Below are 23442 nucleotides of genomic sequence, written 5' to 3' on the forward strand. Positions count from 1 at the left end.
TATTGTGAAATGGGTCCATTCCCTTCCTGTGAAAAGCTGCTTATGACAATCTGCATGAAGAGAACAAAAAAGGCAGAAAGCGTTCAGGTAACAGAACCTGCCAGATGGGTGGCCATCCACCTATCATCATGAGTTGTGTGACAACAATCAAGCGAGTGGCTGAGTTAGGGGCTGCTGGTGTGAAGTTCCAGTTGGGCTGGAAAATAAACCTGGTGAGGGAAGAGAGAGCAGCGTATTTCTTGTGTCAGTTTGTGGAACAATTATTTATTCTTCCTAAGCCTCTTATAATTATTTCCAGAAGAATCGGTAAATCCTAGTAAAGTGCTCGGGTACTGGAGTCAGACCACTGTGGGTTTTTCTGTTGGCCCTGCTGTTTACTCACTGTGAGCTCTGGGCCAGGACTCTTAATCTCTTAAAGCTTCTGTTTTCTTCCATAGAGATGGGGATGGTAATACCTACCTCCCCAGAACTGATGGTTAAGGGATGTAACATATGTAATAGTGTTCAACGTATTGCTGTTAATATTATTATTTTCTCCAGTTGTTCCAAAATATTAACGCAGTTCCTTAACAGGTAATAAGTCTTCGATACATGTCCTATGATTACGTTAGAAACTATGGGTGAGATGGTCCAATTATTGCTTACAAGATCCCTGGTGAGAGATGAAAAGTGTATTTGCTGAATTTCCATCTCTCCGCAAACCTTTATTCTCTCTGGGTTACCTCCACTGCTTCTGGAAGTTCAGAGTCTCAGAAAACATGGAAGAGAATGTTCACACAGAAGAGATCTCAGAGACTATATACCGAGTTAGCCCAGAGAAAGCTGCTGCCCACCCAAGGTCACATGGCAGGTGAATGGCAGAGCTGTGATTAGGTACCATTGCACTGAACCCCTCTAGTGCACATGTTTTCACTGTTGCTGCACACCTCCCCTCACTGAGTGCCTGGGCCATGTGACTGAATCCACTCGGGCTGTTGGTGCCAAAGCCACAATGACCTTTGTGCATCAAAAGTCAGGGCCAGAACAGAGAGAGGAGGGAGCTGGGGCAGGGTGGCAAGGAGCTCAAGAAAACTGAGAGGCAGGTCTGTTGTACACCTTTCTCAACTTGACCTTCCCACCCCATTCCCCACAGCCTACCCTTGGTCGCCCCCCTCCTCCCACAGCACCTGCTTCTACGTACAGATGTCTGGGGACCTCAGAATCCTGACTTGTCCAATCCCTATGCCATAGACTTTCCCTTCATGGAAGACCTACGTCCCATGAAATTGCCAGAAAATCGCTTTAAGGGCATTGAAACTTTGACTGACTCTATTATTGTTGCCCTTTTGGCCTTAAAAACTTTCAACTCTATCCTAATCAGCTGTCTCTTCTCCCTCTCTCAAGTGCTCATCTTCCCTGGAAATCCATTTGTACCTAGAGATACTTTGCCAGCATCTTCTAGTTCTCACAGCACCTTCTAACCTCCCCCAGCTCCACCTGGACCGTCCCACTGGGTGGGGGTTTTATCACTAGGTAGCTGCTATAGGGCGAACAAACTACAGACCCCCTCTCTCCTCCAAGACTCCGCGACCTTGCTGGGGCTGCCCTGATGGGCCTGCCGACAGAAGCCAGAACAGCCTGAGAGAGGCAAGCGAGACCAAGAAAGAGGCTGCTCAACTTGGGGCGGGGGAGGGGGGTTGGCACTGGAATCAATTATTCCTGCTAAGGTGCTACTGGAGAAGCAGGTTCTTTGGTTGAATATCCAGTTTTGCAAGCGATACTGTCCTTTTTTTACGTATGCATTCTAGCGTTACTCATTACAAGGTTTCAGAGGTTTTTTCCCACAATTTTCCAGACAAGACCCTTCCCCCCAATATGCATCTTTCTAACATGTGTTGAGAGCCTTTCATGTACGAAGCACCAGACTGAGAATGGAGGTCACAGAGACAGGGGAGAATGGGTCTGTCCTGAAGATCTCTCACAACTGCTCCCTCCCAGACAAACAGATGAATCTCAAGAGAGTGGAGAAGTACAGGGACAGATGTGTGTACGGGGCACTGTGGGAGACCCTGCAAGGGCACCAACCTCACCTGGGAATAGGGTGTGGGGGTAATGCCTTAAAGAACACGGTGAGTGGAGCAAGGGGAACACAGGAAGCTGAGGGGCCGGCCAGCCCATGGAAGATGTGCAGGGAATGGCCTTGGCTCCGTCGGCAGTGCTGGAATGGGAGGCTGGAGCGGGAGGCCGGGAGGAGGCTGAGACATAGAGAGGACAGGTGTAAGAGAGCCCTGTCAGCTACTCGAGACAAAAGGCACACTGGTTTATTTACCCTGCAATCTATTATAATTTAAATATTTGTATTTAAAATATTTAATAATTTGAAATATTTATTTAAAAACTTTATTTTAGAAGCCAACACATGCATGCAGTGAAAGACAGACTACATTTCCTTCTCTTCCTCTTTTTTTTTTTTTAGAGTGAGAGTGTGTGTGTGTGTGTGTGTGTGTGTGTGTGTGTGCGCACATACATGTACCCGTAAGTTGGGGGTGGGCAGAGGGAAAGGGAGAGAATCTTAAGCAGACTCCAGACTCTATGCCAAGTGGGGAGCCTGATGCAGGGCTCAATCTCATGACCCTGAGATCATGACCTGAGCTGAATCAAGAGTCAGATGCTCAAGGAACTGAGCCACCCAGGTGCCCCATGACATAATACATTTCAAATATAAAAGTACAAAATGAATCTAAAATTCTCTCTCCTTGCCTACCTCCTTGTCCCTGATCCTTCTCCACAAAGGAATTATAAACGGCTTACAAGGTGTCTTTCCAGGGAAAAGAGAATGCATACACTATAGTATTTGAACATATGCATATTCTTTCTTATCTACACCAATGATTTTGTACAGTGATTATTGTTCTGAACTTTGATGGGTTCTTTTTAAAGATTTTATTTATTTGAGAGAGAGAGAGCATGAGTTGGGGGGCGGGGCAGAGGGAGAGGGAGAAGCCGACTCACTGCTGAGCGGGGAACCTAACTTGGGGCTTGATCCCAGGACCTGAGCCGAAGGCAGATGCTTAACCAACTGAGCCCCGCAGGTGCCCCTGCACTTTGATGTTTTTAGGTGGTTTTTTTTCACCTTATATATTAGTAATTTTCCTGACTCCAAATATGTAGAGGTAAGATATTGGTTTTAACAAGTGCAGATTTCTCCAATCATTTATTTAAAGTCCACCCTGTTGGGGGACAGGTTATTTTCAGTTTTTGTCTATTACAAACATTGCTATAATGAACATTTTGGTGTGTCTACTCCACAGATATTTACTGAGCATCTCTGTATGCTAGGCACCGTTCTAGAAACCTAGAATACGCTAGTGACATATATGGATGTTCTTTTGTGAGGATATCAAAGTCAATGGGAAAATTGGTGGACTAAAGGAAACACGCAGTTTTAGTTTTGATAAATATTTTCCGAATGTCTGCTAAAACGGCTGCAGGGGCGCATGGGTGTCTCAGTCAGTTAAGCGTCTGACTCTTGGTTTTGGCTCGGGTCATGATCTCATCATGATCTCAGCTAGTGGGATGGAGCCCCGCGTTGGGCTCTGTACTCAGTGGGGAGTCTGCTTGAGATTCTCTCCCTCTGGCCATCCCCCCACTCATGCTCTCTAAAATGAAGCAATAAATAAATAAATAAATAAATAAATAACATGGTCGCAGAAATCAATATGCCCTCTAAGAGCATATGCAAACTGTTAGTTTTCCCATCCTGGCTGACATAGACTGACTATTATCAAACTTTAAAAATGTTGCCAATCTGATAGGCGAAAAATGCCTTGCTACTTTGACTTGCACTTAGGAGTGAAACCCAGCATCTTTTCTTGCTTGTTGACCACTTGTATTTTTTTTTTTCCGTGACCCACACGTTCCTGTTTTGGGGGCATTTTTTTTATTGAACTATTTGTCTTCTTACAGATTTGTATTTGTTCCTTGTAAACTAAGGAACTTAGTCCCTTGTCATATGTTGCAGTTATCTTTTCCAGGCAATCTTTTGTCTTTAGGGTATTTTTTGCAATGCTTCCTTCCTGGTGAAGTTCAAGTTGAGTCTTGAAGGATGAGTAATAATAATTACTGACTCCTGTCTAGTGCTTAAGTGCCGAACATGCTTCTAAGCGCTTAATATGTATTAGCTCATTTAATTTTTACAGGTAAGTTATTATCCCCTTTTTCAGATGAGGAAACAGAAGCAGAGTTAAACTTGCCCGGGGCCTCCTAGTTGCTGAGGGGCACAGACAGGACTCCAAGCTATGAAGAGCTGTTTGCCAGGTAGCCTAGGAGAGTGAGCAAAGGCACGGAGCTGTGAGGCAACCCAAAATATCAGGGGAATTCCAAGAAAACACATTTTGCATCAAGGTAGGCTGCTTGTGAAGGAGGAGAGTGAGGAGAAACTAGAGAGGCCGTGGGGCATCCCGCATGCCTTCGTGAGGGCTGTGTTGGTCTTGGCTCCCTACCTGGGGCGGAGTCTCCTTGAACTCAGGGTCTGTATCCAGACCCCATCTTATTCAGCACTGTGTAGAACATGTCCAGGCAGGTGGGAGCCAATGGAGATGCCCGTCACTGAGCCTGTGGTAGGCCTATGTATGGCGAGGTATTTTATGGGCCTAAACCTTTGTGGGGTCACTTTGTGGGGTTAACTCCTGGCAGTTCAGCCTTGCATGGCCAGGCCTTCTCTCCACAGCCCGTGCTCCATTCTGTGCAGACGGGCTCTGCCTTGTAGTCATTGGCTGCAAATGTTTCTCCCGTCCCGCTATCACATAGCGCATGTCAGGGAAGTTCCCTGCTGTCAGCAGACTCTGAGGAAAACAGGACCCCAAGTAAATCTGTGCCAAAAGGTCACAGAATGCCTCTAAAAGTAGAGATAAATGATTTTGGATTCTCTGTCCTCCTGTCATTAACATACTTGTGTCCTTCCAACATGGAGGCAACACTGAGACCTGTGTGATGGACAAGAGATTCTGGAATAACCAAATGTGCGTTCAATTCCTTTCTAACAGTGCTCTGTTCATTTCCAACTTGGCAGGCCTTGGCCGCCTTCCCATAGGCTTCTGGTTGTTGGGATAGGAACTGTAGAAATATTGGCTTCAGAAGCAGTATGGTAAGGGAGAATGAGTCCTGGATAAGGAGCCTAATGTGGTAATATTGCAACATCTTCCAGGCCTAAGGATACCACTACTCTACCACTCCTGCCTCTATGCCCATGACAGACATTATTAATCAATCATGCATTCTTGCCTTCTGAACCTGGATGTAGCCTCAGACTCCTTCTCAAAATGGTGGCCCCCAGGAGCATGCCCAGTTAATTGCACTTGGCTCTTGAGATGAAACATATTCATCATCCCCAACATAAAGGTTTAAAGCAGCAGTTCTGGGGCCAAACCTGGGTTTAAATTCTGGCTGTGTGACCCTGAGCAACTGACTCTCCCTCTCTCGGCCACCGTTCCACCCTTATAACACTCCCCACAGAGTGTGTGAAAAGTCAAATGGGGGTAGTGTGCCTTGAAAGCTCCTTGAAAAAGGCAAAATCCAGTTCTAGTGTCGAATCTGAGAAGTCGCTTAAAATCTCTGGATTGCTCTCAATTTCCTTCTATGAAAAATTAGAGGAAGAGATTAGATCATCTCTGAAGTCCTTTCCAGCTCACTTAGTGGGACGGGGCTGTGTCCCTCCCACCCATTCACTGATTCCTTCAAAGACTTTTTCCTGAGTGCTACTTTGGTTTGGGCAGGCACTGTTCTAGGCTCTGAGGCATTCTAGCAGGTGGAAGTGCCACAGAGAAAATTCAGAGTCGGGGAGTGGAGAGGGAGTGCCCGGAGCAGATCCCTGGGCCACTGATTCTGAGTCGAGAAAGGAACCAAGTACCCTGTCAAGAGAAAGCCAAGGCTGGGGGTCAGCCCTCTGCCCAATCATAACACTTAGGAATTATAAGATTGCCTGGCTGCCAGCCCTTCTCCTACCCAATCCATTAGGGAGTCAGAACTTCTCCTCTGGAGAAGACCTTCTTCTCTTCTCAAAGAAGAGTCTACAAGGGGAAAGGATGCTCGGCATATGTGTGTGGTATGGCTGTGTCCAGTTCTGGATTCATAGGGCCACCCAAGGTCCTCTCCTGGCCTCCAACTACGAAGCCAGGGGCTCCTGCTCACTGATGTTGCTCAGCAGCCAAAGAGACTATGGCTCCTAGGCTGGGAAAGGGCAGAGACTCTTTAAGCTCCTCCCACTGTCCCTCCCCTTATTTGGCCAAGCAGCACCCTGAGCCCTGAGCGTTCCAAGTGCTGTCTTCTTCAGACACTATCTCTGTGTCAGCAAGGTGGTTTTCTTCCCCCTCCCCACCTACCCGTATCAGTAACTTAGTGCACTCTTCTAAGCTAGCAACACGTCCTGCTACCAAGAATTAGGAGTCCATAAGAAGAGATGGGATGGAGGACAGGAGGACCCAGCTACAGAGAGAGTTGGGCCATGTTGCCATGTTGCACAATTCAAGGAGGTCCCCAATTATCATGTATTCTATTTAAATGGTTTCCCCAGGAGTTGGGTCTCACGGTGGCCCTGGGGTGGCCTTGAGAATGTGAAGGAATGAAAAGATGGGGGTGGAGAGAAAACTTCTTCCTTTGATAATAATTCCAATTTTTATAAGGTGTGTGTGTATCTGTGCTGGGGAGTAGGGAATTGGGGTGGGGAAATCCTCAGACCCTGAATCCATTTATATGAAAAAACTTTGCAAGGAAAGAAGTGGGAAAGAACCTACTGGATCCTAATATCAAGGCTTTACAGAGGGGCGCCTGGGTGGCTCAGTCGGTTAAGCGGCTTCCTGGGATCGAGTCCCGCGTCAGGCTCCTTGCTCAGCAGGGAGCTTGCTTCTCCCTCTCCCTCTGCCTGCCTGCCGCTCCCCCGCTTGTGCTTGCTCTCTCACTATCTCCCTCTCTCTCTGTCAAATAAATAAATAAAATGTTTAAAAAACATTTTTAAAAAAGGCTTCACAGAAAACAAAAGAGAGGAGGAGAGTTATGGTTTCCAAGTTAGGAGTCTGGGTGATGTGAGGCAGTTGCCTCAGGGGACTGCTGACAACAGGAGACTGCAAAGCACTTCTCTGGCTGTGGGCAACTGTCATAAAACCTTGAGCGGGGGCTGCTGCAGGCACCTGCCAGGAAGGACTTCCAACCCTGACAGGAGGCATGGCAAGAGGGCCTTAAAAATGCCACCAAGATGGGGGCGACTGGGTGGCTCAGTCATTAAGCATCTGCCCTTGGCTCAGGTCATGATCCCAGGGTCCTGGGATCAAGCCCCGCGTCGGGCTCCCTGCTCCTCGGAAAGCCTGCTTCTCCCTCTCCCACTCCCCCTGCTTGTGTTCTCTCTCTCTCTGTCCAATAAGTAAATAAAATCTTTTTTAAAAAAGTGCCACCAAGATGATCAAACCACAAATAAGCAAAGTGAAGGAAAAGAAAGAGGCACCAGAATTTCATCGGAACTGGCCAGCATCCTGAGGGAGCCCCGAATTGCTGGAGGGGAGGGCATTTGCAAGCAGTCTGTAGGCAAGCAGGGCCAAGGGACAAAATTCAAAATTGTGAAAGGGAGTCTGACCCAGGAACCAAGAGGGAGCAAGCATGAATGAGTTCATAGCAGGACTCGGTATTTTATATTTATTTGGTATTTATCATATGCCAGGAACCATTTTAAGCAACTTAGCTTGGCTATCTCATTTAATTTCTACATCAGCTCTGTGAAGCTATTATCCCCATTTTAACATATTAGAAAATGAAGGCACAGGTGGGTTAAGCAACTTGCCAAAACCTGCTCAGCTAACAAAGAGGGAGCTCTTGCTCAATAAATACGAGATAATTAAATTGATGAAAGAATGAAAAACAGGGGCACCTGGGAGGCTCAGTTGGTTAAGTATCTGCCTTTGGTTCAGGTCATGATCTTGGTGTCCTGAGATCGAGCCCCGTGTAGGGCTCCCTGCTCAGCAGGGAGCCTTTTCCTCCCTCTCCCTCTGCCCTTCCCCCTGCTCGTGCTCGCTCTCTCTCAAATAAATAAATAAAATCTTAAAAAAAAAAAAGGAATGAGAAACAAATTTCTCTTTCCCTTGAAATATTTTAAGAGGGTACTAGGTCCTTGGACATGACGTATCAGTAGTTTGTTCATCATAGTATTTGATAGTCTTATAAACTCCTATAAGGAAGGTAGGAACTGAAGGTGAGGGAGAGTATAGTTGGTGGGATTTGTTAACTGTTGAATATGTCCCTAAGAAGGCCTCTAATGGCATTCTCTTTTCACACCTCTCTTTAGTCAAATGTTCTTTTTTTTTTTTTCTTAAAGATTTTATTTATTTATTTGACAGAGAGACAGCAAGAGAGGGAACACAAGCAGGGGGAGCGGGAGAGGGAGAAGCAGGCTTCCCGCCGAGCAGGGAGCCCGATGCGGGGCTCGATCCTAGGACCCTGGGATCATGACCTGAGCTGAAGGCAGACGCTTAATGACTGAGCCACCCAGACGCCCCTCAAATGTTCTTTTAATTTCTGATTCAGAATGACCTAAGCTGGGAGAGTTGACAGAGGTGTAGAAGGACAGAATGAGAATTTCCAGAAGTGATTAGGACAAGAAACCAAATGAACTGGGTGAAAATGAACAAGTATAAAAGTAAAGCCCTACCCCTGAGGCCCACAACGTTAACTGCTCTGTTCTAACCTGGGAGTAGACTCCCCAGAAGCTTTGATGAAGCTCTTAGGACGGAAGCCACCCTCAATCTGAGTTGTCGGTGGAACATGGCTCCTTAAGGCCCGAGGGTAAACTGAGGTTGCTCTGACAGATGTACAGTAGCCAAGAAGGAGGTCCCATAGCATTTCGCGCTGGTTGGATCCCATTTGAGGCAGGCTGATTTTAAGCACATTTTAATGAGGGACACTGAGCATGTCCAGAGAAGGGCATTTAGGGAAATCTCTGCAAACAATGTTATATTCCAAATTTACAAGGCTGCAGGGGATGCTTACCAGAGAAGGAAGTCTGGGGCTGTGTGTAATAGCTGTCTACAATTATTTGAAGAACTTATCCAATTAACTCCAAAGGCCAAAGAAAGGTCAATGGGTAAAAATTATAGTGGGGCAGACCTTTATAGTGTAGAAGTTTACCATGAAGATTTTGTCCTTGACATATCTGAGTTACTTAATGGCTTTTCTGTTTTCTTCTTCTTTTTTTTTAATTTAAATTCAATTAGCCAACATATAGTAAGTACATCATTAGTTTCAGATGTAGTGTTCGATAATTCATCAGTTTCGTATAACACCCAGTACTTAATGGCTTTTAGTCTCAATTTCTTCCTCTGTAAAGCAGGCTCAATAATAATAATTCTTTTAACAGGATATTATGAAAATAAATTGAAATGTGCATGTAAAGAGTGCACAGCCCACTGCCTGACACACAGGGACCATTAGAGTGTTGGTATTTATCTTACTTTAAAATGACTTACACTCGGGCGCCTGGGTGGCTCAGTTGGTTAAGCGACTGCCTTCGGCTCAGGTCATGATCCTGGAGTCCCGGGATCGAGTCCCGCATCGGGCTCCCTGCTGAGCGGGGAGTCTGCTTCTCCCTCTGACCCTCTTCCCTCTCGTGCTCTCTACCTCTCATTCTCTCTCAAATAAATAAATAAAATCTTAAAAAAATAAAAATAAAAAAATAAAATGACTTACACTCAGAGCTGCCCCTTAGTGGAACAGATTGCTTTCAGAAGCTGTGAGCACGCTTCCTCCCACTGATCATATCTAAGGGTTCACACAGGTGGTGTGTGAGGGATTCCATCACCGGGTTGGGGACTGGAGTTGATGGTCTTAAGATTTTATTTATTTATGTGCGAGAGAACAAGCACGAGTCGGGGGAAGGGCAGAGGGAGAGGGAGGAAAATGCTCCCTGCTGAGCAGGGCGCCCTACACGGGGCTTGATCCCAGGACCCTGAGATCATGACCTGAGCTGAAGGCAGATACTTAACATTTGTATGATATCTCCTTTCTCCCACCTTCACTTCAAGGAACCAGTCTCACCTCATCCTCAGTCTGAGTCTCGGTCTCTGTGATTTGGGTAAGTCTGACCCCACCCCTCAGACCCAGAGGTTGGCACAAGACCAAGGCTTGGCCAGCGTGTCACTCCCCTGACTGTGGTGATCTGTTCAGGGACATGCCTGTGACCCAAGCCAGCCCAATGACAGCTTCGGGATGGGGCTGAAGCTGCTATGAGAAAGAGGGTTTCTTGCTGATCTGAAGCCTGGAGAGCTTGGTGGCATTATTTGAGAAAGAGGTCAAGAGACAGAAAAGGGAATTTGAGAGATGGAGTGGAACACATTCCTAATAACATTCTTTTAACAACCAGACCCAGCTATTCCTGAAACTCTCCTGGACAGTTAAGGTGCTCAAGTTAATAAATCCCCCTTTTCCCGCAAGGCAGTGTGAGTGGGGGATCGGCCTCTTGGGAACCAAAGAGAAATGGCCAAGGCTTGGTTCTCCCCATTCGGAGGATAGTAATCTACAGGAAGCTGGGGGAGATCGCAAATTCCTTTGGGCAATTCTAGTTGAAACAACAGTCCACCTATGAGGGCACTTCCACGAGAGACTCCAAGTGAGAGGCGCCCGGCTGAGCCCAGTCATTCCATAGGACCAGGAGAGAAAATAATGAATTGTTACAGATAGCCACACTGGGTAACTGAATCACGCATCCAGTGGGGGAGCCTCTGGGAAAATCCTAGCAAATACTGTAAAAGCCTCCAGCCCAGGGTGACCTCCCGCTTTGTTTCTGGGCTACTCGGCCGCTAGGGGACACTGACTCTAACTGCAGACCTTTATAACCCCTTTGTCTACTCTTTTCCTTATCAGTGGTTAGGATGACAGCCATTCTTAAATTCTGAAGGATTTCTTTTAGTCTTGTCCCTCATCCAATTCACCTCCCTCTTCTTCACCCAATCTGTGTGCACACACCGTCAACGCTGCTCATGGTAACAAGGGGTCCCATTCCAATGTTGGGTCAATCCATTTCACCTTATTTCAGGGAGAAATTCAAACAGGGAAACTCTTTTGTTCCTTGGAGTAGCTGTTCTTTATAGATACTGATTAGATAAAATCTGCAAAGTTGAAATGTATGTACCCGGGGGGGGGGGGGGGGGGCTTAGGAATCCTGCTGATAAGCATTTATTCTGTGGACGTTCACCAAAGTTTGCTAAGATATATACACAAAGATGTTAATTGGAGCATTTTTGCAATGGGGGAAGCAAAAAGAACAAATTGTCCATCCATAGGGACTCGTTGAGTAAATATGGTACCTCTAAATGTGGGATCGGTGAAGTCAGATTTTTTTTTTTTTTTAAGAGATAAATCTCTGTGTTGATCTGGAAGGAGCTCTGGGGTATATTACGAAGTGGAAACAACACTCCTACCACATTGCATAACTCTGGTGGGCACTGTTCAAGGAATGCAGTCCTTGCCAGGGCACCCGAAAACACAGTGGGGCTGCTGTCCCTGGGAGTTGTGTAATCTTGAGGCTATTTTGGTGTTAAAAATATTTAAGCACAAACGGATACGTAGTTTTATACATAAACATTTTTCCTCTGAGAGAGAAGAAGAAAGTTCTTAAAGTGGTTGCCTTGGGGAGAAAAATAAGCAAGGGGTTGGGGGCAGGTGGGAGTTTTCACTTTTTATTTTGTACCTTTTTGGACACGTACATTATCTAATCAGGTGCTTGTATTCATTAGCCATCTCCAGAGACTATCTGGGGGTGGCAGAGAGGGGAGGATGGGCCACGGCTGTTTTAGTCTTTAAACTTCTCTCTGCTAATTTTTCAAACCCTAATATGTGGTCCTTTTCCCTTAAGAAGCCACTAATCCTCACCAAACAGCGAGCCTAATTTTTGGAGATTATCCAAGACGAGGTATCCATTTTTCTCATGCAAAGCATAACATTGCTCCTATTACAACATTCCCTCCTGGGCTCTGCTTGTTTCTGCTTGTGAAAAGCAGCCCTGAAATCCTCAGGTGAGCATACATCTTTGTCCCCCATGCAATTAGTGGAATGTGGGACTGGGGTGGTAGGTGGGTGATGGCTCCTGCCGAGAGCCACTACCCCCTCCCTTCCCTCCGTTGGTCCCTGCCAGGTGGCCCACGCCATCAGCCATCAGACTCCTCGGTGCCGCTTCCTGCATGCCAACTCCCGGGGCTGGTTTGGAAGAGAGAGATGAGTCAGCAGATTTGCCCGATTCAGGGCTGGCCTGGTGCCAGCGAGATGCCCTGCCCATATTCAGCTGTCCCGCAATAACTGGCAAGATGGGGTCAAAGCCACCTCTCGGGTTCTAGAAATGAGCTCATCTTCTTTGGCTGCCCTGGGGAGACAGATGCGGGGGGAAGGGGAGCCAAGGGGAGCTGGTCTGGGGGAAGGGCTTCCTCCTCACTGGCAAGCACCTCGGGGGGAGGGAGGGGACTGGGAATTGTCTGCGGAGTCCCAGCTCCCCACCTGACACCCCCTTCCAGGCAGGAGCAGCTCTGGGTATGGTCCCTCTGCAGCCTGGGGGACAAGGACCTCTGCCCACATATTTCTCAGCAACCACCTCTGTTCCCTCTCCTCTGCCTCTTCTTGGTGGAGGTCCACAACTATCAAAAGCCGAACACCTGGAAGCATTAAGCAATCATTCAGGTCAACCGGTGAAGTGGGAGCCATGCTTGCTACCGGCCCTGAATCGCTGTCTCTTTGAAGCTTCCTCTCCCGCAGGTCCGTCAGGCTGCAGGACCTTCCCTCTCAAACGCTGTGCCCCGACTCATGCCCCTAGCACCATTCTCATCAAGTTTACTCTGCCTTCTAGGCTCTTCACAAATCAACCAAAGAAATGACCGGAAGGACTGCTCTTCATCGTGGGTGTCCCTTGAGCTCTGTTTGGCTCCGTGTTCTGGCTGCCTGAGGAAAATGGCTGTCTTATCCCAATTTTCATGGTTTGACCTTCAGAGTAGCTGAGGGTCCCCATGGTATCTGTTGCTTTCCATGGTTTCCCTTGCTTCGAATTTGGGCTGCTCTTTTTCAGAGGCAGAGAAGGGTTCTTGTCCTTCAGGGCAAAAGCCCCAAAGATTTCAAATATTGGGGGTCCCCTCCATTAGCAGACCAGTACAGAACAGCATAATCTAACAGATGGCCCTGTGACCGCAGCAGCTCCTGAGGGGGGACCACACTTCAGAAGGGATCGGTCCACTTGTCAAGAGACCACAAACGCTCGTACTGTCAGGCATGTGACGGGGGAAAACACTTCTACTGACTGATGTCTGTCAGGGGCTACGCTAGACGCCATAAGAATTTTGATCTTTGATATTCCTCTCAACAATTCTGAGTGGAAGCGTTTTTGACCTTTTTTTCACAGAAGAGGGAACAGAAGCTGAGGTAGTTAGCGATGTGTTAGGGTCACACGGCTTAAAGAGAGCCCCAGCCTGCCCCCTGCAAACCTCTGACTGCCTCTTTCTGGGTGAATGAGGTGACACCACAGCCCGAAAAAGCACACAACTCCTTGGTTGGAGAATTAGCAGATTGAGTGTTCAGGTAGACCGAGCTTGCCACCACCCCCACAGATGCAACATGACCCAGCCTTCTGGTTCACTCACAATGGGGGTTTTGTGCCAACATGGCAATGAGATGGCGAGTCTCTACCTGCGGCACATACCATTCCTGCCCTGAGCCTAATTCCCATGAAAGTCTGTCAAAGAGGATTGAAAGGAAAGCCAAAGGAAGCTGCAAACCCTTTCCCGAGGCTCCAAGTTTCAGGGCCTTTAAGCCAAAGGCCCAGCTCACTTGTCCCTCCCCGTGTTGGCGGGGGAAGACCACTGTCCTTGGGCGCTGTGTGGGCCCTGGACTCAGAGCCTTTCCCCACCCCCGACGATATGGCTGAAGGAGCGCATGGGCTCCTGACCCCCTGAAACACGTTCCTCTGGGTAATGCTGGCAACAGCTGTTGCCATTTAGGAAAGCACCTTGAATGCCCGGCTCTTGGTCCTGTGGTTACCATGATGAGGCTGGAATGGAGTCTCTGGGGCCCCCACTCTGGCCAAACATTATCAAAGTCAATTTTCAAGTAGAGTCAACTCTCAATTATTCATCGACTAATGATTCAGTCTGCGCCTCATTTTCCTCCTCCTCCCTCTTTCTCTCCCTTCTCTTCATCAGATGCCCTTTGAATCTCCTCGCTGATACACCCACCTGCATGGGAAGAGGTGGAAGACTCCAGAGCCCCAGTGTTAGGGCCTGTTGAGCCATCCCAGGAAAGAGTTTGTTTAAGCAGCAAGTTGGGCAGAATGTGGATTTTGAGTAACCTTGCTAAGCTCATCCCCACTTATCATGGATGAGAGACAATGACCTTGAGTTCTTTGAGCCCCTCTGCTAAGTCTAGCCAGGGAAGAAATAGGACTGAAATCCGCCCACTCGGAGCCAGGTCCAGGCCGAGACTGGCCAGATGGAGAAGGCAGGCGTGCCCCATGCTGCCCAGTCCTGCAGACCCCAGGACGCATGTGTGTATTTCCCCAGAATCTGCTGGATGCGGGAAAATGGGTTTTGAGATAAACCAAAACTCAGAGTTTTCCTCTCCTGAGCGGCTCGGGTTTTAAATTCCCAAATCGAATAAATGAGCAAATAAAACATGAAAAGTGGTTTTAAAAAAGTTGAATTCACATACAATAGCAGTGGTCAGGTCTTTCCTAGCAAACAAGAAGGCTTGTTTCAAGGCTTAAGCTGGGTTGCATTTCCAAAAAAACAATACCATGGCTTCTCTTTATTTTATAAATAATAACAAACGTTAACATCTTGATATATAAGTGCCCGATGCTATATCAAATGATATAGATGAAAATAACTTATTTAATCTTTCGAACTCCACGAGGTAGAAACTACTACTATTCCTCTTAGCAGAAGAGGGGAGAAGTTAAGTCACTTGTTCCAACTTGCTCAGCAGCGAAGGGGACAGAGGAAATAAGTTGTCTTATTCAATTTTCAGACCCCACCATCTTTGATCTACAGTGTCGTAAACGCTACATGATTTAGCCTCTTCTCTTGATCACAACTACAACAACCCAAACCCCAGTTACAAAATTGGGAATCCCAGCCCCACGCCCTCCTCTCCATTGGCCTCCTGAGCCCCAGATGTCTAGCCTGAGTACTCCTCCTTGCTAGAACACTCCTGCTATTTAGTAGTGAATTGTGCGTATCATGTGGTTTTTGTATTTGTTCTCTCAAGCATTGTTAGGTCTTCATATTATAATTTAACTTTCCTTGTGATATATTTTCTCCCCAGGGTAAGAGTCTCATGGGACGGGATGGTGTCATACTCATGCATATTGTCATCACTGTTCCTAGATGATCCCAGGCATAAAGCAAGCCTATAATATCTAATTTCTGATTCTCGAGTTGACTGATTTAGGAGTAGAAACCATGTGGCCTGTACCTCTGGTGTATATCTCACAGTGCTTAACATAGCCCTACGCATATAGTAGATCCTCAACATTTTTGTTGGCTGAGTGTCAAACTACTGGGAAGAAAGAGAGAATGAGTCCCACAGTTCCCAAGCATCTACTGTATGGCTTGTGTATAATATCTAATTTAAACTTCACAATAATTCTATGATGTAGATGTTGTCCCTACTTGTCACATCACTTCGAACCTACATGAATGAGGTGAATGGGGAAAGGAGGGTTCATATACAAGGCCTCGGAAGCAGGGTGAGGAAAACACAGGTAACTGACAACCAAATATCATTCTTGGGGACACCCAGGAGGTAGGTATGTGGTGGGCAAGCAAGGGCCTGAGCAACAACAGGTCAGGTCCTAGGAACAGCTGAGAGCTAGGATGGGGTATCTCAGCCAGCAGCCCCCAGGAACAGCCTGTGGGGAGTTTCTGTCCCAGACCTTGAACTTAGTCCCGACACCAGGCTCCGCCCATATTAAGCCTTTGTCTTTGGGAAAATGACAGCAACCCCTCCAGCCCATTACTTTCCAATTGTTCCTGGACCTGAGCTGGTTCCAGTCGGATAAATCTGCATCAGAACAGAGAGAGGGCTCCCTAGGAATCTGTGGGAATGTGGGGGAGTGGGCAAGATAAGAGACAGCAGGATTAAAAGATTTAACAAAGAAAGCACTCCTTTACACTGGACAATGCCCGGCAGGCTGGTTTCAGAGCCCTGATGGAGTGGGATTTCTAGAGCCCGGGAACGAGCGCGTTTATATTTACCTAAACTTCTACAAATTATTGAGACTGCTAGTCTGCCTGTCTTGTGGGAGCCTGGGACTGTGCCAGGGTCCCCACACATCCTACCAGGTTTCTGCTCACGCACTCCAGTGAATGCCTGCTTCCACTGCAAGTTGTGAAAGTCTCTCTTCGCAGGAAGGCTGGTAGGTGAGACAGACAGCCCCAAGAGGGAGGGTGGGGGGGGAGCCTCAGCCCAAGTCCCACCCACCCCACCTCCAGGCACACGCCCTTGCACCTGGCAGCATTCATTCTGCCCAAAGAGATGGGTGCTATCTTTGCCTGGGTTGCAAGGCAGGGCCACCAGACTGAGCTCTTCAGGTCCCTTCCTGTCCCATTTTTAGGAGCCTGGACTCAGCACTTACAACTTCATCTGCCCTCATTCACCACCGCTGGCATCTAGCAGGTGCTCAATAAATATGTGTCAAGTAAATGATTTAACCACGTGTCTATTAACCTGTCCTTCTCTGCAGTATCTTGGCTGGCCTGGCAATTGTATAAATCTGGTGGGCAAGCGGGGGGGGGCGGGGGGAGCAGAGTGGGGAGGGAATCCACATGCTTGATGCTCCTCGGTTCTCAGAGTGTCGCAGGGGTTGGCTCTCCCAGCTTCCTTCCTATGGATGAAGAAACAAGGCCCAGGAAGACAAGGGTACTGCATGCTCAGATCCGGCCTCTACCAGCCTCCTCAGCCCCTTCTTAAGGCAAGGCACCCAAGGTCCTCCAGACCCTCACTGACCTAACTCTCCAGTTCAAATTCTCATGCCACACAGTCTCTACACTACGTTTGGTACTTCTAGTGCTTGGCATTTCCCCCTTCACCTCTTCATTTGAGAAACTTCTCACTTTGGAGTCCACAGTCATCACCTCTTCTGGGAAGTCTTCCCGGGATGCCCCTAGGCAGGCTTCAGTGGTGACTGTCCCTGAGTCTCATAGGGCCCTGTGCTTTCCTCTGTCTCATACGTAGCACTTGCATTTGTGCTGTATTTGGGTTACCTGGCTCTCTCTTCTCCTTCCTGGGTGACCTTCTAGAGGAAGGATCTGGTCCTTTACCCCTGCCACACTGCCTGCCTGCCAACAGAGCAGAAGCTCCAGGAATGTTGTTGATGATCGCTGTTTATTTAAACCTGGCACTTTAAAAAAAAACTCCTTCTAGGGCGCCTGGGTGGTTCAGTGGGTTAAGCCTCTGACTCTTGATTTCGGCTCAGGTCATGATCTCAGGGTGGTGAGATCGAGCCCCACGTTGGTCTATGCACTGGGCCTGGAGCCTGCTTGGGATTCTCTCTCTTCCTCCTCCGGCCCCGCCCCGCCCCACCTCCCCTGCATGTTCTCTTTCTCACCAAAAAAAAAAAAAAAAAAAATTCCTTCCATACATTAACTCATCTAATCCTTACAACAATAGTCCTATGAAGTAGATGATTGAGATGTTTATTACTTTAAAGTATTTATTATCATAATCATCATGAGCCTCCCATTTGAAAGGAGAGATGTATACACAAGCTAGAGAGGGGCAGAGCCCAGTGTCAAAGGAATACACAGACAAGCACCTCGCAGACCTCTTCCTGTTGGCCAGAACCTCTGTAGGCTCATTCTTGCCTTCTCAGGAATGTCCCCCTTGTCCACAGCCTTTCAAAATTACAACCGTCTCCAGACTCAGTCACATTTTCCATGACACTTCCTCTGCCCTCTGGCCCAAACAGCTTGCTCCTACCCTCCCACAGCATTAAAACCAGCATGTAACACATATTTTATTTCTCTTATTGTGCCATAACCTCACATTCTTCCCAACATGAGGACACTCTGTGCTCCTCCATGCAAGCGTCTGCATCCTACATTCTCGTTTTCCCTCCACTGTGCCCAGCAGATTGTTAGGGGCACGAGAGGTGCGAAGCAAATACTTGGTGACACCGTGAATGACAGAACACCTCGGGGTTCCAGCCATCTTCGCAAATGCTTGGTGCTACTTGCCGTCATCATAACGGCGGCCCGGGCTGCCCCGCCGCTGCTAGATGTGGGGGTGCTTCTCATCTGGGGTGCACAGACAGCAGACTGGGGCTGGGCATATTTGGGTGTAACAGGAGGCTCTTTGTCTGTCGTCTGTAGGTCAGACCTGTTTACAGGTCTCTGAACAACTGGACTCTTCTTTCTCCTACTGTCTTCCTTTGATTTCCTTTCCTGAGCCCAGCAGAGAGGAGTCTGTGCCATATAACATAGCTGAAGAAGTTGAGCTGAACCAGGAAGAGATCAATAAAACTCAAAGGAGTGCCCAGGAAAGAGGCCTGCAGATCAGTTGGGGAATGGGACCCCCCCTCTCTGCCTTTCTGGGGACATCCTTCTGATGAGCCGCCAGCTCTGTGGACCCTGTATAGCCCTGTGTGAATGCGCCCATTGGAAGACCCCAGGATGAAAGCTGAGGGACCATTTACTCTGTACGTGACTTGAGCAAGTCACTTTCTCCCTTTCCCTGAAAAATGAAATAATAACGTCTAGAGCACCTCCCCCGCGGGGGATTGTTGTGTGTGTTAAATGAGCAAAGTATGTGGAAGTACTCCATGGACCATAAGTCATTGTAGCCATTCATTCATTCACTTAATTTATTCAACAAATATTTACTGAGCACTCACTGTGCACCAGACACTGAGTTTAGCTCCGTGGGGACATGATGGACGGCATTGTACCAACAGATGTGGTTCCCGCTCTCAGGAAGCCCACGGTCCAGTGGGGGAAATGGCTTCAGTTAATCACACTATTATGTAACTAACTACTCAGTGAGGTATCAGGAAAGGAGCACGGTTTCCATGGGACAGCGTGGCATGGGAACAGATCACATGACACACTTTGTTGCTGTTGTCACCTAGCCACCGGTTCTCAAATTTTGAATTGCAAGAGTCACCTGGGCCCCATCCCCAGGGAGTCTGATTTCCAAGGTCTAGAATTTCCCTCCCAGAAATTTACATTTTTAACATGCTCCTCCACCTCACTCTCCAAGCGATTCTTCATTCAACAGACCTTTTTAAGCAAGAATGACCTAAGGTTAGCGTGGAGCCTTAATTAGGGACTGGTGCCTCACAAAGTCTCTTTGACAGTTTCTGTGTTTCTTTGCTGATTCTGCTCCAGGCCATTCCTGAAGCTTGGCGGATGAGCCAATGGATTTTCTTCTTTGCTCAAGCTCCTTTGAGTTGGGTTTCCATCACTTAAAAGCACCCGCTCCCACCTAATCTAGGTCCCTCTGATCTCTGCGAGCTCCCCTCAAGATGTCTGCTGGCTCTATGATGAATACAGGATGGACAGGGGTGAAGTCATGATTTATTGTTCAAAATAACAGTTAGCAAGCATCATTACCATTCTAAGCCTTGCCCCCCACACCCACCCCTTACAGCTCCTCACATGCATCTGCAGGCCTTTTGTGACTTCATACAATGCACAAAATATGAGCATCAGCCGCCAGTCTCGAAATACGAATTTCTGACCAAACAACACTGGTACTTATATGTCCATGGGTAAATTAATTTTGGCTGGATGATTACTCCGTAACTCCTAACCACACAGCATGGGAACTGGATGTTTGCCTTCTGGAATCACACCACCTGGATCCGGATCCTGGCTCTGCTGGCTCTGGGATGGGGGACTACAGTCACCTCACTTCTCTGAACCTTAGTTTTCCCATATATACAGAATGAGTACAATGGACAGGACTTACCTCATCGGCCGGTTGCAAGTACTAAATGCACCATTGTACATAAAGAACTTAGAATAGGGCCTGGCACACAATCAGAGTTCAGTAAATATTAGCTATTATTATGTGGGTTTAAATGCGCTTACGGTAACACTCCTTCCAGAGGGTTTTCCCAGCCCGATAACCTTTTATCCACAGTAGGAAATCTTGTTGGTAACTGCGTTTCCCTTTTCCCCTAATGAATACTGTTTTTCCATTGCAATCTACTATTTCCCTCCCATCTCCTAGGGTTTTGGCCTCCTTTACTTCTCTCTTTTCTGCCAATTCGGTGTCCTCTTCTTTTCATGAACTCCCAAGTCTCTGTGAGGCCCCCTTCCATAACCTCAAGGCTCTGCTTTGAGTCTCTGTCACTGTGTATGTCCCTAGGGACCCCAGGGCAGCTCCAGGCACACCTTTGCCCCCAGCGCTTAGCACCCATCATCGTGAGGACCGAAGCTATATGCCCTTTACTAGCTGGCTAATAACAGAACTTGTGCACACATGCACCGTTTCATTTGCAGACTCTCGAAGGTGAGGTCAAAACTCGACCAACAAAGCTGACCATGGATCTCTAGCCCCAGCTTGGAACGATGAAGGCTTCACTCCATGCTGGCTGGAAGAACCTGTTACTGGTCACTACCATCACTATCATTTCACTCTATCACTTTTGATGTTGTTTTTTACTTTCTATATTATTTATTTCTGCTCTAATCTTTTTTTTTAAGAGTTACTTTTTCTTTTTAAGATTTTATTTATTTAGTTGTTAGAGAGAGAGCACAAGCAGGGGGAGTGGCAGGCAGAGGGAGAAGCAGGCTCCCTGCTGAACAAGGATCCCGATGTGGGACTCGATCCCATCACACGGGATCATGACTGAGCCGAAGGCAGACACCTAACCGACTGAGCCACCCAGGCATCCCTCTGCTCTAATCTTTACTGGTTTGCTCCACAACTTTAACTCAGTCTTTTGGTCTGTCTCTCTGGTAAAATACACACAGCATTGAAATTACCCTTAGCCATTTGTAAGTGTATGGTTCAGTTGTGTTAATTGCATTCACATTGTTGTGACACCAATCTCCAGAAGTCTTTTTACTTTTTTTTTTTAAGGATTTTATTTATTTATTTGAGAGAGAAAGAGCACAAGCAGGGGGAGCAGCAGGCTCCCCACTGAGCAGGGAGCCCAAAGCAGGACTCGATTCCAGGACCCTGAGATCATGACCTGAGCCAAAGGCAGACCCTTAACCAACTGAGCCACCCAGGCACCCCTCCAGAACTCTTTTCATCTTGCCAAACTAAAACTCTGTATCAATTAAGCCACTCCCCATTCTTTGCTGCCCCATCTCCTCGTAACCACCATTCTACTTGACTGCTCCACGTATATCTTATAAGGGGAATCATGCAATATTTGTCTTTTTGTAACTGGCTTATCGCTTAACATAATGTCCTCAACTTTCATTCGTGTTGTAGCATATGTCAGAATTTCCTTCCTTTTTAAGGCTGAATAGTATTCCATCGTACACATCTACCACATTTTGTTTATCCATTCATCGTCAACAGACAGCTGGGTTTCTTCTACCTTTGGCTATCATGACCTCTGCTGCTATGAATATGGGTGCACAAATCTTTCTTCAAGACCCTGATTTCAATTCTTTTGCGTATACAGGTATGACCAGCTTTTTGAAACTTTGCATCAAGGCACTTTGCTTTCACAAAAGACCTACATTAGTACCTGTTTTTGCTAACCCAAAGAAATCCGAAGAGGATTTTTGCTTTTATGAAAAAAGGTAAAAAGCCAAGAAGAGCATTCAGCGTGTGTTTTGCAGCAAGCCTTTATAGAGGCAGCTCACCCGCCAGTGGCAAGGGTGGCCCTTTGGAGCTCCTTCCCCCGGGAGCTACACTCAGCAGCTCAGCATTAAGTCACCACAGCCCTGAACTGTGTCCGTGCACATCTGCGATGTGTCTCGATTTATTTTGTGCGTCTGTTAGCAAAATGCATCCTAAGTCATCAGAAAAGCCTAAGAGAGGTTACTCTTTGGATCTGGGAATCCTAAAAAAATTCCCATATAAATTAATGGTAATGACCTCTTTGCTTTCCGCCATTTCAGCTTACCAAAGTTTTCATAGGAACACTTCTTTCAGGTAGCGGGGAAACCTGTATGCCCAGAAGCAGACTTGCTAGATCATACAGTAATTCTATTTGGAATGTTCTGATGAACCGCCATGCTGTTTTCCTTGGTGGCTGCACATCTTACATTCTCACCAACACTGCACATGGTTTCCAATTTCTCCACATCCTCATTAACACGTCTTTTCTGTTTTTCTGGTAGAAACCCTCCTTGTGGGGACGAGGTGATCCATAACTCTGTTTTACCCTGGCCTTAGGGGTTCTCTGACCCAGGACCGGCCTCAGAGGCAGATTTTCTACCACCACCTGAGGGCAGTGGGCAGAGTTCCGACAGAGGGAGCACAGGTGCCCTTCATTCCATCGCTCATCAGGATCACCCTAAATACAAGTGCTTTCATTGAGCGGTTGAGAAAACAGACTCAGAACGATGAAGCAACCTGCCCAAGAGCCCACAGCTAGAAAACTGGCATTTGAACTAGGCCCCACACCGTGTAGGTGTGGACGAATGAATGGCTGTGTACATCAGCCTCCACACTGTACTGAGTCCAAGGTGAGAACACGCCCTCTCTTATTCTCTTAAAGCCATACAACCCTCTGCTCAGCCGCCCCTCCCCCAGCCGCTCAGGGGCCTGCCGGGCTGGGGGGAGAGGAAACAAAGCAGACCGCATTTATTATTTAACCAAGTGCCCAGGGGCACCTGTTGTGGCATTGGGTGCTGTTTATGATTCCAGTAAGATGCGTAGTCCCAAGCGTTAGAAGATTTACAAGAGTTTCCTTCAATTCCAAAACTCAAAGAGGGAGGGGCAAGTGTCAACTAGCTGGGGTCCCTTTAAGTAAGACCTGCTCGCAGAGAGAGCCATTACAAAATGATGCATTGGGCTTGGCTTTGCCTGACCTCTGTGCAAACAGCCGCAGTTTCAAGATCTCCCCCCACACCCCCGGAGCGGCTGGGTGGAGCCCCTGTTTGGTCCAGAGGGACACGAAGCGGGAGGTAAGGCAGGGGAAGGCAGCCCCTGAGCCCAGCTGGAGAGGACTGGTCCTGCCTGACCCAGGCCTGCAGAGGCAGCCAGCCGGTTCTACTTGAAGTCCTTGTCCCAGGCACGGGTATCTTAACTGCCCCCTGAGGGATTACTAGTCAATGGAGGCACACGCATGCGCCGCAGTGTTCGCCTCACAGCCACAGGTCAGCGATGCTTGACTGTCCCAAGCCTGTTCGCTCTCAGCTTATTTCAGAAGTGACTTTCGTGCTGTGATCTGGTCATGGAGAAGCCAGAGGTCAGTCCAGGGAGAGCTATGCCCTGGAGGAAGACTGGGAGAGGGGCGGAGAGGTCCTTGCAAGCCCAGCTCTC

Source organism: Eumetopias jubatus, unplaced genomic scaffold (genome assembly GCF_037043125.1).
Source record: "Eumetopias jubatus isolate StellerSeaLion01/CBP00866 unplaced genomic scaffold, mEumJub1_p1.0 scaffold_4, whole genome shotgun sequence".
NCBI classification, from domain to species: domain Eukaryota; kingdom Metazoa; phylum Chordata; class Mammalia; order Carnivora; family Otariidae; genus Eumetopias; species Eumetopias jubatus.